The 19565-nt window shown below is 36.0% G+C and overlaps 1 long non-coding RNA gene across 1 annotated transcript; it reads left to right on the top strand.

Annotated features, from left to right (window-relative positions):
- The first annotated feature begins 7782 nt into the window (after positions 1-7782).
- LOC121643429 lies at positions 7783-19131 on the top strand. Its single transcript, XR_006011112.1, has 3 exons — positions 7783-7861; positions 16196-16399; positions 19065-19131. It is a non-coding gene; the product is annotated as an uncharacterized LOC121643429 (long non-coding RNA).
- Positions 19132-19565: the final 434 nt, after the last annotated feature.

Genomic DNA, 19565 nt, shown 5'->3' with positions numbered 1-19565 from the left:
AAATGCAATGCAAATCCGATGTAAACATATTTGAGTTTGAGAAAAAGCTAAATCCTGGACAATTTCAAAATTCCAGCCGGACACATTTTTGTGCTTTTAAGAAGAGGACATGTTTGGGTAAAAGAGTATGTTTGGTCACCCTAATCATGTTGTTTGCTTGCATTGCAGCAACTGGTCTTTGTTTTTTTTGTTTTTTTCTTTTTGGGTCTTCTTGGCAGTTAGCAGCCAGCTTAGAGGTGCATTATTGCCAACTAGTGGATTGGAGAGTGCTTAGGGATGCACAGCTGGATCTGTAAATGAATCAAATAAAAGCATGTCATGTTTATCAGAGAGACTGACATAAATTTAATCTTAAGCTTCGAGATTGTTTAATCAACTAGCCCTAGTTTTGATTGTGGCTATCACACAGGTATTCAAGCTTTCAATAACAGATTGCATTCCTGTTTTTCCTGATAACATGTAAAAATGTTAGAATGGCTGTTATCTGCACACAGTAATGTAAAACAACAGTATTTTTAGGCAAGAGATGTCAAGCATATTTAAACATGCCAACACTAAAGACATTCTAGCCGCAGCAACTTCAACATCTGCAGTTGTTATTGTATTTTTTTTACAAATAGGTGCCTGAATCACTGCCATGCGTTTGTTTCCCTGTCCTCCACAGCACTAGCAGATTTAACTATTTTGGATATTTGATAAATGTAAATATGGAAGTGATTTGCAGAACATTGAGTCTGTTTACCCTTTTAGTTTTACTAAGAAAAAAAACATTTATTTGTATTACTTTTAAATGAACAGTCTCTCAAAGTGTTGCACACAAATGCATTAAACTAAACATGCTCATGAATATCTACCCTGTGAGGTGGGTTTTCAACTGGAGAACATGCAGTTTGCACATTTCACACTATCAAGACAAAGTAAGGCCCGAAACACAGCACATTATGTAGTGTAGACAACAGATAAGTGTGCAAGCATGTCTAGATCAAAAAGCACAGCACAGGTGAAAATAACAAATTATATTTAAGTACAGTTTACAGTTTTGTGCCTAAATATAGTATTTTTTATCTCCTGTAAAGCCAAACCTGAAAGGCTTTGATAGGCATTCAAAGGGGTATTTAGATTCAGAGAGACTATTTTAAATCAAACTCAGTGAGGATATCCGGGCCTCATTAAATGTAACACTGCTCTCAGTTTGCTGTTCATCCGGTGGGTTATTACTTAATCAGCTGCACGTCTCCAGTCAGAGCTTTGGAGGCTACTTTTTAAATTGGTTATAGTTAACTTATCAACTGTTTTTAAAAAAATATGTAATGTAAATCTATATGTCTATAATGAAATGCAATTTATTAATTTTCTTATAAACATTCTTTTAACTGGGTGACTAAACTATTTTTGTACAAGCTCTAATTTTCCCCTTTGTGTCCATATGGCACACATCTATACTGCCATTAGTAATACACAACTTTGGATTGCACAGTAGCATAAGAGCCTTGTAATGTAGTCAGAAATAAAAGTATTTTTAAATTCTAGTATTATAAAAAACTTGTCTAACATTAATTTGAACTGTTATTTGAAGTTGTTTGTTAATTGATCTTCTGAAGTTACATAAAAACACAACATATAATCAAGACGTAAAGCAAGAGAACAATTGATATATATATATATTTTTTTTTTACCAAAACAATACACTGGAGTATGACTATATATGTAAAATATATACTACATACTATAATATATAATAAATAAGTTTGGAAATCTCCCCATTCCTGTTTGAACATGAAATTAAATTATATGTTTTGAAGTTTTTTATTTATTATTTTTTTTCTTATTTCTTATGTTTGACTTTGGTGGACTGTCCACCTGCTTGTTTACTTTTGCATATTGTTTTTTCATTTACTTTTTTTTTAATTGACATGTTTAAAAAAAAAACTAAAATCATTTATGATTAAAAAAAACTTATAAATAACTTATTTTTACAGGTACAGGGATGAAATTCAGCTGTCATGAAGCCACCATATACTGAATTATTCATATCATCATTACAATATTCAACATTTATATTGCATATGACACATTTTCCTAATATTGTGCAGCACAGAAAATATTGTGGCAGATTGGTCTATATTGTGGATTTTGTCATTTTTTTCCATTGTGTCATTAAAGTGGCTCCACAAACTAAATCAGATCAGGTTTTCAGCATATGCAGTGAAAAGTTAACTTTTGATTCAAAAAGTTTAGAGTATTTTTAATAAGTTAATTGTTCAATAGGAACATAGTCAGAACTGCCTCCAAGTCCAATGCTAGCTTAGTTAACCAAATTATTATTTCTTTTCTTTAACAAAGGTACTTTTCCAGCTCAGTCCCTAATGAATGATACAACACAGCTGTACTATAAGTTTAAGGTGTGGCAGAGCATTGCAAAGAGCAATGCTTTCACTTCTCTCTGTATGACAATAAATCTCTCGCTGATGTATTTTTATCTGCTACAACTGGCCAATGCCCACAGAATTAACTCCCAAGTAATATTTCACAGGTTACTATAATATTTAACTGGAATTGGGGATTCTTGCATAGTGAAACATACCTAGCTGGATAATGGGTAAAGCCAAATGCACTGAAAAGAGAACTTCAGAGTTAAGCATACAGAAGTGTTTAATCCACCAGCACATAAATTAGACATCGCATTGGTAACAGTTACTTAAGAGACAGAAAACACACAAACACTCAGCAGAACTCTTTTAGCTTTCACACATTCAGAATCTATGCAAATGCTTCAAAAACACACATAAGCACACATGCCTGCTTTAAGCTAAAAGAGGGTTCAACTTGTTACTAATTGTGGTACTAATTCATTATGAGAGAGAATTAGACCCTGGCCTTTGCTGCTGCCCAAATTCTAATCAGGCTGTAAATGAGGCAGAAAAATGGCCTGAACTCTGGAGCAGAGAGATCCTTAAGTCTTGGATTCTAATACCTACGCATTGAGAACTGACTTCTGACTAACACATAATCACACATACAACTAGGTACAAGTATTATCAAATCTGTATTACCATGCAGGACTTCCAACTTAACTTCTTCCAGTGGCTCTGTTGTGTAGCAAAAACACACAGTTTTCTACCTTGACTGCATTACTAATAAAAAAAAATAACAGTTATAAAGAGGCAATTCACAGGACATTTTAAGCTTGTTTTTTTTATTTATTTTATTTTAAAGAATGTCACAAAGAGAAGCAGTGAGGAAAAAATTTAATTCTGCCTTGATCCACTTCTCATGTCTTTATATTTTGCTTCCAAGCAGCCTGGCTTGTAATCTTAGTGGTCTTGATTAATAGTTCTCTAGGCCTTCTGAAGGTCCTTCAAGGTTTTTCATTGGGCACTGGCTGCTTTCTTTACACATTTTCAGTTCAGTTGTTATACATGACTGTTTTCAGAAAAGTGTGTTTTTTTTGTGAACATTGACCCATGAGTCGTTTAAGCATAAAAAAGCCACCTAGCTCGATATGAATCAGTGCTGTATCTTCACATATACATCTTAGCAAAGTTGCATTTTTCAGCACTTTGTTAATACCCGACCATTGCAAAGACACCAATTTATTCCCTCATCTTTATCACATTGAAACATTTCCATGCATAAAATCACAGAAAGTGCTTTAAAAAATAACACAATACTCAAGATTAAATAAAGATAAAACAAGCCTTTACACTCCAAGGTATGTTATATAGAAATTTTAAAAACACACCTGATTCTAGTTTGTCTTGCATATAATGAAACATGCACACACACACACACTAATGTGTCCACACCAGGAGCCAGTCCATGCATGGCCACAGAGGGTGCCACCACAGATCAGGGCAGGTTGGAGTCCATGCCACAGCCGTAGGGCTGCAGTGGACGGCCAGCCACCCAGACAAGGGTGATCACTGTGGCAACGACCCTGAAGACTGAGCAGGCAAAACCCCGGCATGAAGGATCCCCATCCTCTTTTTAAAAATATCAACAGTCTCTTTGGTCCTGAGGTTCTCTGGAAGGCTCTTCCACAGTCGAGGGCACTAGAGGTGAAAGGAAGTCTTACCATAAGTTTTAGTTCTGATTTCATGAACAACTAAAAGCCCGGTACCAGAGAACCTCAGGATGCTTAATAGTTCACAAATTAATAGCAAATCCACTAAATAAGAAGGCCCAAGATCATTAAGACATTAATAAACGACTAAAAGAACCTTAAAATGAATTCTAAAACACACGGGGAGCCAATGCAGTGATTTTCAAACTGGTGTAATGTGTTCCTGCCCTCTGGTCCACGTCAGAACACGTGATGCTGAGTTCTGAAGTAATTGTAGGTTAAACATACTTGTTTTGGGAGGAGGATGTTACAATAATCTATTCCACTAGAAATAAAAGCATGCATTAGCACCTCCATGTTGGCAAGAGAGGAAAAAGGGAGGACTTATGTTTTTAAGATGATAAAATCCTGTCATTGAGACATTTCTAATGTGTCAAAAAGAACACTCAGATTTCTCACACATTGAGAAGGTTTAAAGTTTTGTAACTCTGGTGAAAAATATCTGTCTCTAATTGCATTTCTTTTATTGCATCCACAGTGCCAAAGATAGCTTGGTTTGATAGACATAAAATAGTAATTTTGCACCAATCAGGTGAAATCTTGGCACATCTTATTATGTTGTGACACATGTCCTTATAGTCTTAGTAAAGCAGAAATAAATCTGTATTCCGAGTTTTTTACAGTACAGATAAATCTATCAGCCACAATGCCAAACAAGAATAATTAAAACAATCTACACGAAAATAAAATTAGGTCTCAAAGTGGACAGAAAAATCTAGAATCTTTTTCGGACACTGAGAGCGTGTCCACAAAACACTGGTTAATGATTATAAAAGTACCAGGTTAAAAATCCTGTCCAATCCAACTTTATTTATAGAGCACTTTAAAACAACATAGTTGACCAAAGTGCTGTACTCAATAATAATCAAGCACAATAATAAATAACAATGATCTTGAGTCGTAATAATCAAGTGTGTGTAGCTGGTGATGCTGAACTTTATCACTGTGGCTCTGCACAAAATGAATCCACACATCATGTACTGACCGTAGTTACTTAAACTGAACTGGGTTTTTACAGAGTTGGTGTGCTGCCCTCAGACCCCTGCGTTGCACTATTGACTCTGCGAGTGTGTTGCCAGGACTGCTGCTGCATTTCAACTTCATTCTTTCAAATGTAATCCAACTTCTCTTATTCTAATTGTTCTTCCGATGTTTTAGTGGAGTTCAGCAAATTCTAACTTCCAGGAAGTTTCATTTCTGTGACAAAGGCAGAACAGTTGGCAGTTTGGTTACTAAATAGTCATTTGTTTTGTTTTTATTTTGTTTTGTTCAAAAAACTGAAAAATAATTGTGCAATACAATAATTACATTAAAAATATAAAACACAAGCAAGAGGTGTAATGGAATTCAGATTGTTTTATAGTTACTAAGTTATTTTGACATTATGTACTCATCATATCTGCTTAAGGACTGTCATGTCCAGCTCCTTGTTGTCTGGACTCTGTCTTTGGAGTGTCATGATGACCTGGCTTTGCGGTGGACAGAGGCCAGATAAGGTCTACAGACATCTAGACTCTTGTCTGCTGTTGTGTTTCATATAAAAAGCAACCCTCCTTAGAACTGCTACGTGAAGTATACTGACTGTTGCCATTTTAATTAGAATTAAAGACTTTTCTGAAACTTTTACTTTTAGTTAATGTGAAGAAAAATTCCAACAACAGATGAAAACTTTTTTTTTTTTACCCGACACATATGGCGTAATTTAGCCAGTCAGTTAGGAGGATTCATTACTCTGACATGACCGTAGACACAAGTCATTTATACCTGTACTTTATTCCTTATAGTTGCACTAAAAATACAGAGATATGACTTTTCTCTTCCTATGTTGAACATGTCTGAAGGAACAGCTAATAACTGAAGAGGAGACTATTGGCACTTGGACATGACCAGACTTCTGTCATATGTGATGTATTGTATGTCCAGTGAATTCTCACCTTTTCACCTCTTCCATTTCCACTTAGGATAGAAACAACCAGGACACAAGAGGGCTGCAGACTTAAGACTATAAAAGAAAACACTGGTGAAATATCCTAGAAACCACCCTTCTCATTTTCTTTATTGTACTGCGTCAAGGGAAGTATCTTTTCTGGAACTCCTCTCAGCCATATTATGACAGCTAATTAAGAGGATGATGAGTGCTACTTTTACTCTGATGTGATCTTGAAAGATTGAAGATGAAAGATGAGATTATGTTTCTATTAATAGAATTTTATTTTCCTCATGCTCCGTACCTCACTCTTATCATGTAAAAAGCTCACTGAAAGAAAGAGGGCATCACAAATTGTTGTTGACTTTTTGTTGAAGAGCTCATTTCACACAGAACTGTGGCTTCAAATAGTATATTGACAGTTAAATTGTCAGCAAACCTCCACAGAGTCTATCGGAGCATATAGGAAATTAGATGACATGGTATTTGATCCATATGAACAAAGACATCATGCAATTTTAAACTGCTACTCATTGTTCATCAGAGAAATCATTAACACGCCATTTGAAATAGCTAAAAGTTAGAAAAGTTTGGATTTTCTCGTGCATTAATTATTAATGTGATGAGCTGCACCTTTAGTTTCTATGCTAGAAGGAAACTGTTTGAACAGTAACTAATTTTATATATTTTCAATAAATCAACTGAGAGCTGGTTGGGTTATAGCAAGAGAAGAAATCAAAAGAACAAACATGAAGTTTGTTCTGAGCAAAGGTTGAGCATAATTTGTTTGCACAAAGATAGTAGTGAGACTGTTTAAAAGGGAAAAACAAGTCGTTTTCCCCATCCTCCAGAGTTGTGTCAAAAAAGCAGTAGGGAAACATACCCAGACATACCAGCAAGAGATTGGACCATTTCGTGCTTAGATAAAATTAAGAAATTAAAAATAATAACAAAAAATGCACCAAGGGCTACTATATACAGGAAGTGAAAAAATAAACTAAACTAATGCAAACATTTGACTTTTTCCACATTTTTAAACAAGCAACCACTTTATCTTGGGCATGGTCCCTTTAAATAAAATGATAAGATCAAACTAATGTGGCATTACACTGACATTTTGTCATCATTTTGTAGTTTTCGATAAATGGTTCAAACACAGGAGACAGTAGAATAAGTGACTTCACCCACACACAACTATCACACATTCAAATCTATAACATTTGGCTCTAGGGTGCCAGATTAGGTGTCCATAATTAGAACCTCCTCCAGGAGTGATAGGTGGAATCTGTCTTATTTAATCCTCTTATATGTAGGGTCTAGTGTTATCTTTTTATAGGAGTATGGTGTCATTGTCCCAATGAGCTCACTGAGGCCTTCAGTCGTAATGTATGCTTCTGAGTCTGCCAAGGAGTTAAAAAAGTAGAAAAAAAAAAATAAAAATCTCTTATTTATTTTATTATTTTTGCAAATAAAATCACTCTCAGGGAATTAAAACAAATCAACATATGATATAGATTTTAAAAGACCCCTGCAAATTCAAATCAAAATGGATAAAAATGGATTTATCCAAAAATGGAAGGAGTAAAACCGGGGGAAAATCACGTTCCAAAAAAAAAATAAATAAAAAAATTGTCAACATGACGGTAACTGCAGCTGCTGCTGAATTCTACAACAGCTGCAGTGGTGCCAGAGTTTTCATCGGGAGACCAGAAAGAAGAGTGTTGCAATAATAATCCTGCAGGTCATAAAAGGATCAGAGTCTCTGCACTGGCTTTAGAGAGAAACAGTCAAACTCTAGCAATATTCTTCAGGTATGTGTATATTTTCGATGTATTAAATCTGATCAAATACGACTTCAATGTTTCTCACCTGTTCACGTTCTACTGCCAGAGTTCAGAGTTTGTTGTTTTTGCTTCTCTCTCCACACCAGTGCCATGAGTAACTAAAGTCTCAGTTTTGTCCTGGTTGAACTGCTGCCATGCAAACATACAACCTTCATGAACTGTGTTCTTGTTCAAATATATTAGGTACACCATGAAAATGTCTTATTTTTTCACAACTGTACACAACTCAGAGTATTTAGAATGGGATCAAAAAAAAAAATTAAACATGATGGTTTACTATGATACATAACAGAAACAAAAAAAATCGTAAAATTAATGACAATAAAATAAATGCTAAAACCCTGCTCTTCAGCAAAGCCACGAATGGATGTTTATCCTTTTTGGTTTAATCTTGACCATTTTTCTTAATCATCATCATCAGAAAATCAGAGTTTGTGTGGTCTATTTGTAATGAAATGCCCACATTTAAGAGTGAAGTCTGGTTATATCTTATCTGGCCATTAAGTATTTTTAAAAGTACCTGTGCTCTCTTTACAATACAAGAGAAACTCTTGAATATTAAAAACCATTTTGATATATGACTCCATGGAAGGAAGACTATTAGTGGTAGAAAAGAATCTTATGAAAAACAAATCAAGTTTACATGAAACAGCTTGTGAGCTTATTTTAAAGCAAGCTCCGTGATGAGGTGGAAATATATTCTGCTATGAATTTATGCAAGAATTATTTGTTTTCAAACAACATGTTCACGTGTTGGTATTCAAAATACACTTCTCAAAGACTGTGGAAAATTTTATTTCATAACTATGGAGCACCTGAAACTATTTTTGCATCTTAAATACTGATATTGTTTTTATTTTGTTGTTGTTGTTTTTTTTTCTCTTGCTTAGCATTGTTATATATATATATATATATATATATATATATATATATATATATATAAAACCAAGAAAATAAGACAAGTATACATAGGTTCGTAGAGTTCATTCTTGGCGTTGATTGCATGCTGTGCAAAAGAACAAAGAGTTCTTTGTGATGAAGTTCTCTCTTATGTCCTTTTTAAATTTCTCCTGTGAGGCACATTCTTACACAAATATTTGGCTATTTGACCTACTGAATAAACAGACAGAATAAAATAATTTAATTCAGCCAAAACCTTTAACCAGTTAGGGCTAATTGTTGACTCAGTAGTAGTTTTCTGGCCCTTTAAAAAACATTGCAATGACTTCTGTGGGTGAGGCCATTGGATTAGAAAATGTACAGCAAAATATGGGGCATATGTTTGCATACTGAAAGGAAAGAACACTGTAATAGGTCTAAATTTGGCCATGTGTTAATTATGAAGAATTCCTTTTGTATAAACATGACAATATCACTTCATGGTAATGCGTTTCCGTTGGTCTACCACTCTGCGAGGCAGTTGATGTCTCATAAGATCACAATCATGAGAAAATCCATTTTGCCAGGCTCCAAGGTATGGATGTGTGGCCAGTCTGCCACATTAGTTCAGACCACTTGGCATCTTAAAGTGGGTGCTAAAGGCAGATTTTGGTTGTGATTATCGTTGACAATAATAGCTTCTAAAGAGGTTAGCATTGATCTTTGACATCAATTTCATTAAAACTGAGGATGAGTTCTATATTTGTAGGCAAGGCAAGGCAAATTTATTTGTATAGCACATTTCATGTACAAGACAATTCAAAGTGCTTTACATAAAACATTACAGCAGGGTGCAGAAAGCAATAAAACAAAATACAATTAATGAAATAAAAGCAGAAGGAAGATGCTAAATAAAATAGATAAAATGCAAGAAATAAAGTTAAAGACCATATTAAAACATGATTCCAGCTTAAAAGAACCAGATGTAGATTTTGTCTTCTAAAAACTAGTGAAATGCAGTGGAGAACAGGTGGGTCTTTAACCTTGATTTAAATAAACCGAGGGTTTCAGCTGGTCTGAGGCTTTCTGGGAGTTTGTTCCAGACATGTGGAGCATAGAAGCTGAATGCAGCTTCTCCATGTCTGGTTCTGACTGAGAACTGATAAGAGACCAGAGCCAGATGACCTGAGGGTTCTGGTAGGTTCATACTTTAAGGAGTGTGTCAGTGTGTTAATCTGGATGTAAATAATGTAACTGCAGCATTTTATGCTTGTTGGGTAAATGTTGATGTCTGAGGTTTTAGTATAAACTCCATATGGAGTGTGTGTGGAACTCTGGGAACTGATAAGAAACTGGAACCAGATGACCTGAGGGTTCTAGTAGGTTCATACTGGGTCAAGAGGTCACTGTTGTATTTTGGTCCTAAACCATTCAGAGCTTTTAGACCAGCAGCAGAATTTTAAAATCTATTCTCTGATGAACAGGCAGCCAGTGTAAAGACCTCAGAGCTGGACTGATGTGGTCCACTCTCTTGGTCTTAGTGAGGACTCGAGCAGCTGAGTTCTGAATAAGCTGCAGGTGTCTAATTGATTTTTAGGTAGACCTGTAAAAACACTGTTACAATAATCAAGCCGACTAAAGATGAAAGCATGGACTAGTTTTTCAGGTCCTGCTGAGACATCATATCTTTTACCCTTGATATATTCTTAAGGTGATAGTAGGCTGACTTTGTGATTCCCTTAATGTGTTTCTCAAAGTTAAGGTCTGAGTCCATCAGTACACCCAGATTTCTGGCCTGGTTGGTGGTTTTTAGGTGTATAGACTGAAGAAGCCCAGAGCACACTGATGGTTTTCTTCAGAGGAAAATATGACTGTTTATTTTGGATTTACAGATGCAGCCATTAAGAACTGCATCTCCAAATCAAAGGCCAGTCAGTTTCCAGCCAGTTTCGGTAAGCCACTAATTGTGTCTTTGTAGGCTTCCTCAGGAATATAACAAATGCACTTGTTTGGTTGTCCATGTGTAGGGCTCACAAATGAAGCTTTGCTTTTACAACAGTGACATTGCATCATACAGCTGTAGAAAGAACTTTACTTTGATACCACATATTGAAGTATTTATTGAAATATAAGTATTTTTATTTATATATATATATATATATATATATATATATATATACATCAGCATAGATGATAAACTAAGATAATTAAAACGAAATTATAGTAATAGAAAAATCGCTTGATTATAGTTTTGTTTTTGTTGTTTTTTTGGCCACGTCAACAGATTTTGTCAGACTGCCCATGTTTAAAAATTGACATAAAAATAGATACTATACAGTTTGAATGACAAAATACAAAAGTGTTCAACACACATACATAAAACCTTCTCAACCTTGTCTAGGTTTTACAAAATGTGTCTCATTCACTCATTTACACAGACTGTCATGAAGCATGTATGCTTTTTATATAGTGCCTTTTCTCTCTCTTAGCACACTAGTAAGCATAATGTGGGCATTGTGGGGTTCCGGGGTCACTTTGACATGTGAATGAATCTTGGGAATTGCACCACTACCACAACCACCCCAGTGTCAGTTTATATCATAGAATGGTGAGATCCATTTTCCATACCCTCTTAATCCAGTTCTTAATCCTTGTTGCCCCAGTTACTATCAGGCAGTCCATCACATTTCGACATAGAGACAAATGAGTCAAATAACCATTCACACCCTCTCCTAGGGTCCATTCAGAGTCTCCAGTTAATCTAACATGTATGTTTTTGTACTGGGGAAGGAAGCTGGAGTGCCTGGGAAAAAGCCCACGCTTGCATAGGAGGAACATGTACACTCCACATAGAGAGGTCCCTGCTGAGGTTAAAGAACTATGTCTTGATGAAATTTCTTGTATTACATAGAATGAAATGCGTTTTTCTTTCTCTCATTCCCCCACTGGTCAGTAACTGTGTACCAGGGGCCCCAAATGCTACAGTGTTATGTGTGATCATGTACTTTTGGACATTGATGTTTGTTATCATAGTTTTCAATTTCTTCTGTATCACCACCATGTTAAAGCTACTATATAGAAATATTATAATTCTAGATGATAATTGATGATGAACTTCAATTTAACTTACAAAGTGTGTGTTAAACAGCATCAGAATGAGTTGGTTAAGTACTAAAGTAGTTACACTACACAGCTGATCTGGATATGGGTCTAAGGTAAACTTTGAAAGTGACTTTCAGTGAAGGCTACCTCCAAATGTTATTTGAGGCTTGGCAGCAGAGTTCCCTGACAGGTTGTGCCCCCGCTGCCCTAGTTGCTACTTGGCCCTCCTTTGGTCTGTATGTCGAAAGCACCGCTCAGTATTGGCATGCCTGTGGAGAGGCTGTGTGTGGGGGGTGGGAGGGTGTTGGTGGTTGTGTGTTGTGGGTGGGTTTAGAGGGCTTGGCAAACAACCAGTCAAATGATACTTTTGACTTCCGATAGCTGGAAGAATTTATCCTTGACAGATTAAATACTTGGAGAAAGAAGTTAACGCTGGTTTAACTTAATCTGTTTTAATTTTTTTTTCCTAGCATCCACAAAAAAATGTAATGGTGAAAAATGCCCTTTACAAACTGACAAGGTAAGGCAAGTTTATTTGTATAGAACTTTCACATACAAGATTCTTTAAAGTGCTTTACATAAAATATTAAAAGCTGCATAGCTGGGTGGCAGGGGAAGCATTAAAAAGTACATAATAGAAAATTAAATAAAGACAGAAAAAGCTAAAATATAAAAAGATGAAACGCAGGACAAAAATGTTACAGTATGAGAAATTAATATTTTGATTAAAGGCAACAATAGAAAAGTTATTTTACCTTTATTTAAAACAGCTGAAAGTTTTAGCAGACTTGCAGTTTTCTGTGAGCTTGTTCCACATGTGAGGAGCATAAAAGCTGAACACTGCCTCTCCATGTTTAGTTCTGAGTCTGGGAACAGAAAGTAGACTTCACACTGATGGCCTAAGGGATCTGGTTGGTTCATAAATGAACCAGAAGATCCTGAATGTATTTTGGTCCTAAACCATTCAGTGCTTTGTAAACTAACGGTCAATTCTTTGACAAGCAGGAAGCCAGTGTTAAGATCTGAGGCTTAAGATCTGAGGACTGGAGTTATAAGATCCATTCTCTTGGTCTTGGTGAGGACTCGAGCAGCAGCGTTCTGGACCAACTGCAGCTACTAATGGACTTTTAGGGAGACCTGTAAGGACAGCATTACAGTATTGTACACTACTAAAGATAAATGCATAGACAAGTTTTTTCTAAATCCTGCTAAGTTATCAGTCCTTTAATCCTCTATTATGTTCTTTAAGCGATGACACGCTGACTTCACAACTGTCTTAATATAACTACTAAAATTCAGGTTTGAGTCCATGACTATACCCAAATTTCTGGTTTTATTGTTAGTTTTGAACTTAGCTGTTTGAAGCTGAGTGCTGACTTTTAATATTTCTTCCATGGCTCCAATAGCTTTTATTTCAGTTTTGTCTTCATATAACTGAAGAAAGTTCTGGCACATCCAGTCTTTAATTTCATCATTGCATTTGATCAGTGTTTGAATTGGACTGTTGTCTCCTAGTGACATGGTTATGTAGATTTTTTGTGTCATCAGCATAGTTATGGTAACATATTTTGTTGTTTTTTTATCATCTGGGCAAGTGGGAGCTGATAATATTGGAATACAGTGACCCCAAGATGGAGCCTTGAGTAACTCCACAGGTTATTTTAGTTCCCTCAGATTTATACTAACCTATAGATAAAAAAAAAAAAAAACTCTGTTAGCAGGGACTATTGCAGTTGTTGATATTTGTTTGTAGATAAGATGTTTTTTAAAAGAACATAAAATCTGCCTTATAGCATCACTTGTTAGGTTTTTACTGCTTAAAAAATAAGATAAAATGAAAATGGAATCTCAGCATCCATTATGCTGCACCCACTCACATTTCCAAAACACTGGTATTGCTAGACATTCATCTTACCAGGGTTACTCAAGTCTTGTATTGAAACTAAAAAGAGAAGTGACAGCACAACATGGCTACAGCATGTTACAATATGACATATTACATCTTTGCCAGTTTTTTCCTGAATCTCTACACCTATTTTTCAGCCACCTGAATTACAATACAAAATTTAAATTTGCTTGAATTAAAGAAGCATTGCGATTTCAGGGGGTAGATAAAGGATGGGGAAGACATGTAGCTTCAGAATTTTCATTTGACACATAAAAATCCCGCCTATGTGCTCATGTGTGGGCGCCTGCTGACAAGTACAGAAGAGTGTAATGGCAGCAGGAAGGCAGACACAATACAGACAGTGTTTTTAGCAAGATTTTCTTACATTTTCAGTATGGCTAAGCAATATTCAAAGGGAAGATTTTTAAATTGTTTGCTTTGGCAGCTGCTTCACTTAATAACTCTGTAATATTACATTTATCATTGTTGAAATTGCAAAGAATTCTTCTGTAATAAGGTTTAGAAGAATCTTCCAAGTGCATAATATCTCTTATCTTATGTGAACAACTGATCTGCTGAGTCTTTCTGCAGGTGGAAGTTTAAAATTTCTGAATTCTCTGGTTAACATATTAATATAAATGATATGTTGCTATTATTAATATGTTACAATTACTGCTTGATCTGATTTACAATATTGAACTGGCTAATTTGTACTCATTAACCCAACGTCTACCTGGAGAATTAAGACAGTAAGACTAATGCATTGTGAATGGAAATGCATCCTGCGAATGGCAATGCTGAAAAGTAACTGTGGTTAACACATTCATGCATATTTAAAGATACGCCAACTGTACTTGATGACATGCACAGCACACACAGTCGCTTACAGGCACAGTGAGCACCTGCTGGGAATGTCTGTGGGTCTGGATGTGACCCTGTCAGGAGTCTGAGGAGATTAATTCTCCAGGCCTGTTTTCTTAGATAAAAAGTTAGATGGAATTAGAAACATAAGACATAGGGAGAATATCTGAAAATTTTACATTTCAAAAGGATTAAGTAAAACAGCACATTTCTCAGTGCCTTCATTTGTCCTTTGTTTCAAACAAATATATTTTAAGGAACATATGCTGTTAGTCTTGTCAGCATATATGAAGTGGCTGCAGGAAAACCCAGTTATAGATGCTGTTGGTGGAAAATGAAGCTAGGGACCCGCAAAGGTAATCAGGTCAAAAATAAGCCAACTTTGTAATTTACCCTCACAAGTAATTTCAATTTTTATGGGATTCACCTTGAAAACGTAATGTGACATGCAGGTAGAAAAAACATAAGAAAAGAGAAATCTGCTGAGGATAATCATAAGGGAGAAGCAGAGGGAGAAATACAAAATGAGAGTCATAAAGTAAGTCATCTCTGCAGTCTGCCATCCAGACAGCTTTCCTCTGACCTCCAGCATCGCTGCCCTTCACATCTGACATAGTTGGGAGGACATGCTGGAAAAATGAGGCTGTCTCAGCCTCCTCCATATTTGAATGCACTTATTATGTCCCTGTCTGGATAACAGCATCTGTTAAATGACTGAATAGTAAATTATGTGCTGAGGACAGCAGAGTAGCAGGGCAGATAAAGGAGCTTTGTCTTAGTTACATTTCAGCAGGTAGCAGTACGGCTTAGACTGCCAACAGGTTTTGCTACTGTGCAAGCCTAATGGTGGATGACTGAGGGGAGGAGAGGGAGCCACTGGTAGAGGAGATGCGATTTTCCACTTGTCCAAGCAGTTTTCTGTGAAATCACACAAGTGGCCTCATACTTTTTTCAAGAAATGTATTGCACAGTCTCGATTTTGTCTGTCAAATGTAAAACATTAGTCAAATAAAGAAAATTGCAGTTCTTTAACAATAAAGGCTATAGTCATGTTTTTCCCCTGGTGGTTCTCTCTATTTTTGTTATTTTATTTTGGTTTTTGTTTATTGATTTTTCTCTTGAGCTGACAGGGATTGGGAAGATGAATTTGATGGGTTGATAGAAAACCAGAAATGGAACATGTGTTAAGTGTTTAGTCTGAAAACAAAATAATTTTGCCTGTCAAATCAATGGATGTGTCACTCTTGGTGTCACTTGGAAAAGTAATTTTTTCAAATAGAAATGTGAAAAGAAAATGTGTGATAGTTGCAAAATAAATTCTTCTGAAATTCTTGTAAACAGTCAAAAGTTACATTTATTCTGTCACCATTCCCACTAATCATCCCTGACACTCTGTGTAAGTTTATACACCTAAAAACCACCAACCAGGCCAGAAATCTGAGTGTAATGATGGACTGTAGAGTATTCCAGCCTTTGTCAAAGGAAAGATTTGAACTTTGTTTAGTTCACTATTAACTCACTTTCCTTTACACACAGCACTCAGGAATTCATGACTTTTTCCATCTCCACAGGTCAACAAAGGTCAGCTCTCCAGCCCAGATTGAGGAGTACATTACATTCAGGGATCTGGGATGTTTCTGAATTACTCTTCTAAGCACCCACAAATCTATCGTGATGTGCCTGAAAATGAACTAATGCTTTACGGATTCCAGATGGAGGTCCAAAATCATGACCTGGAGGACTTTCTTCTACTTTCAAAACTTGCTTTTTCTGAGGTGATAAGCTAACCCCCCCCCCCCCACAAGTCTAATCTCTTAATTGGGACCAAGACAAACATCTGACAAAATCCACCAGAACTGTTGTTTATTTTAACATTCAATCGAGTAATAAAACCTTTTAAAGGTTTTCTATGCTCAAGCAGAAAGACATCCTTTGTCTAACACAAAGAAAGTAAAGGTGCTATCAAAATTTTTGTAATTTTAAATATTGTCCAGATGCTGTATATGTATGTATTCAGATTCATACAATCATCATCATTGGTACAAGGTTTAATCATTAATCCATAATCTGAAATCTTGTTAACCATTTGTTTATTCCTCTGTTAATGTTATAACATTTGTTTTACTTTAACTGTGTGGTCAATGTATGGTTTTCTTTAACAAGAAGACTTTAAACATAAGACTTTAATATCATGGGGTATACAGACGTATTCACAAATGTTTAATTTGATACTTTTACAAAAATAATCAGGAGGTTTAACACTGAGCCAAGCCCACTGGGCAACTGTTTAAATTTTTATTTGCAATTAATTGCATGAAATGCTGCGATTAATTGCATTATTTGTTAGATCTACTGCTACACTACCGTTCAAAGGTTTGGGGTCACTTTGCCATGGGATTCAATAGGGAAGTGACCCCAAACTTTTGAACAGTAGTGTATATGAACAAAACGCAGTAAATTTTGTTTTACAAACACTAAACCAGGGATCTTGTTGTAGAAAAAATTACCAAGAGTCTGGAATGAGTAAAACCATAAAAAAGTTTATTACAGGAGAATTATTGCTGGCGTCAGAACAACCTCACATAGTTGTGTCTCCACGAGAACCAGTCTGACTAAGGGTCTGGGGCAGGACCAGATAAAGGTCATCTTACCCTTGTGGTGAACTTTTAACAGAGCATGTATATGGAGAGAATAAACCTTAAAAGTGAATAAAACCATGATGAGTAATAATGTACAATGTAAAAAGTGTAAATGAATATAGTAAAGGAAGTAATTACAGGTGTGATTATAATATTATATATAGAGCATAATAAGTAAAATTTCTTTCACAATCTGCAACCTGCTGTTCCGGAGCTGCAAGTGGCTCTCTGGACCTTCCACAATGACTCTAAACACAGGGCCAAAAGTGCTAAAAAACTAACTAACATTTTTAAATATAGATATAATGACAGATGCAGGTTTTTAGCAATGTTTCAGTTTTTTTTTTTATGTAATAATTGCATTGAATTTCCACAAAATAATGACACCAGAAGTACCAGTAATAAATATATATATACTGTATATATATATATATATATATATACACATCAGACGCACCCAGGGCCCGACTGGGACACAAAGTCAGGCCGGGAGTCATACACTCACTCAGGCCACCCCAACACATATACTGCATGCATATGCTCACACTTGCGCAAGTGTACATACATACACATGGACGTAATCACCAAAGCTCATTGTTCTAGACCAACATTCACATAAAACTACAAATCACTAGTCAAGTGTTTCTCTCTTCTCGTCAAAAGGTTTGATACAAAAGTCAAACCAATACTCTTATATTATTGATGATCTTCTGTTGAGATAAATAACATGATTGTTTTATTTAGTCCGCAAATCACTTAATTTCAAGTTTACCGTAGTCCATTTAATACACCTACACCTATATTCATTACTAAAAACATGAAGTGTTTTTTTGCAATGAACACAATTGCAAGTTCACCTGATGTGATTCAAATATCAAAAAATTAAAAAGTCATCTCAACTTAGATAAGAGACTGTCCAACTTTAGGAGGGGTTTATCATGCAGCAGCCCATCTGTGGAGATGTGTTTGGCTCAGCAAGACCCACCAAGTATTTCATGCAGGAAAATAAGCCATGTCATTACCATGGGAACAGAAACACATCCACACACACTTCATATGGAGTTTTAACTAAAACCTCAGACATCAACATTTACCCAACAAGCATAAAATGCTGTAGTTACATTATTTACATCCAGATTAACACACTGACACACTGATTAAATCAAAAGTTCCCCCATTAGCATTTAACCTGGACTAATGAAATGTTCTTCACTCAGTTGTGCAACTCCTTGTGTGTTGGACAGGGACAGATGTGGACAGGGACAGATGTGGACAGGGACATATGTGGAAAGGGACTGATGTGGACAGTATGTGGACAGACTATTACAGCCAAGCAGCCAAAGTATTAAAATATCCACCTGTCAGTTTAATACAACACAAATAATTAACATTTTTTTATTATTATTTTATCAAGGTTATACCAGGAAACCTCAAATATGAGCTAGTTTATATAAACGGTAGCATATCCATGTGTAGTTGTGTGTTTGGGTTGATGTGGTTTAATAATAAAACAAACCAGTACAACATTTCCAATAAATTAAGTTTAGACAGGAGCTAGTAGCCTCCCAGCTCATTATTACAGCTACATAAAAGGCTCATGGAGAATCTCAACCAGTGGTCATGATGTTATATTCAGATAAAAGTTTGCTCCCAAACAACACGCCAACTGGTGAAGGTGAAAACTGATGAACACAAATCATTTGGTAGGCGGGCGCCAGTTTCTGCAGACCAATCAGCTGCACCAGTGTAGTTCACCGTGATTCTTTATTAGTTTTTATTCTTTTTTTTTTTTTTTCTCCAGTTAGGCTACTTAAGACCCCAGGCCACCAGGAAAAGTCCTGCTGCTCCCGACTGCCAGTCCGGGCCTGGACGCACCGCTGCAGCAGGACCAGACATGGAGGAAGCGACACAGTCTACAAGCTTCTGCATGTGGCCAGTGAGCAAGACATTTGTTAAGAAGGGACAGATTAATCAATTAATGCGGTAACACGTTAACGTGCCCAGTCCTAGTTTTAACTAATAAACTCAGTTTTAGTTTATGTTTCCTTTTTCCCCTTTTTGTATACTAAATTTTTCATAACTGGCTAAATCAGGTTTTTCACGCTTCAGCAGGCTTTTCATGTCTTTTTTTTACAAAGTTTTCCCTTTTTGGTTAATCAAAACTGGACTCTTGATCTGCTGCCATATCAATGCAAACAATTCACTCTCTACCCTCTCGTGACACCATTAATCCAGCTGCGACTCGGGACGAGACCAAATGAGCAGACCCAAACCTGCGAACCATCACGTGACAAATCTTTGG

This window comes from Melanotaenia boesemani, chromosome 7 (genome assembly GCF_017639745.1).
Source record: "Melanotaenia boesemani isolate fMelBoe1 chromosome 7, fMelBoe1.pri, whole genome shotgun sequence".
Taxonomy (NCBI): Eukaryota; Metazoa; Chordata; class Actinopteri; order Atheriniformes; family Melanotaeniidae; genus Melanotaenia; species Melanotaenia boesemani.
Note: the sequence above shows the minus strand (reverse complement) of the source record. Positions and strands in the feature narration are given on the sequence as shown.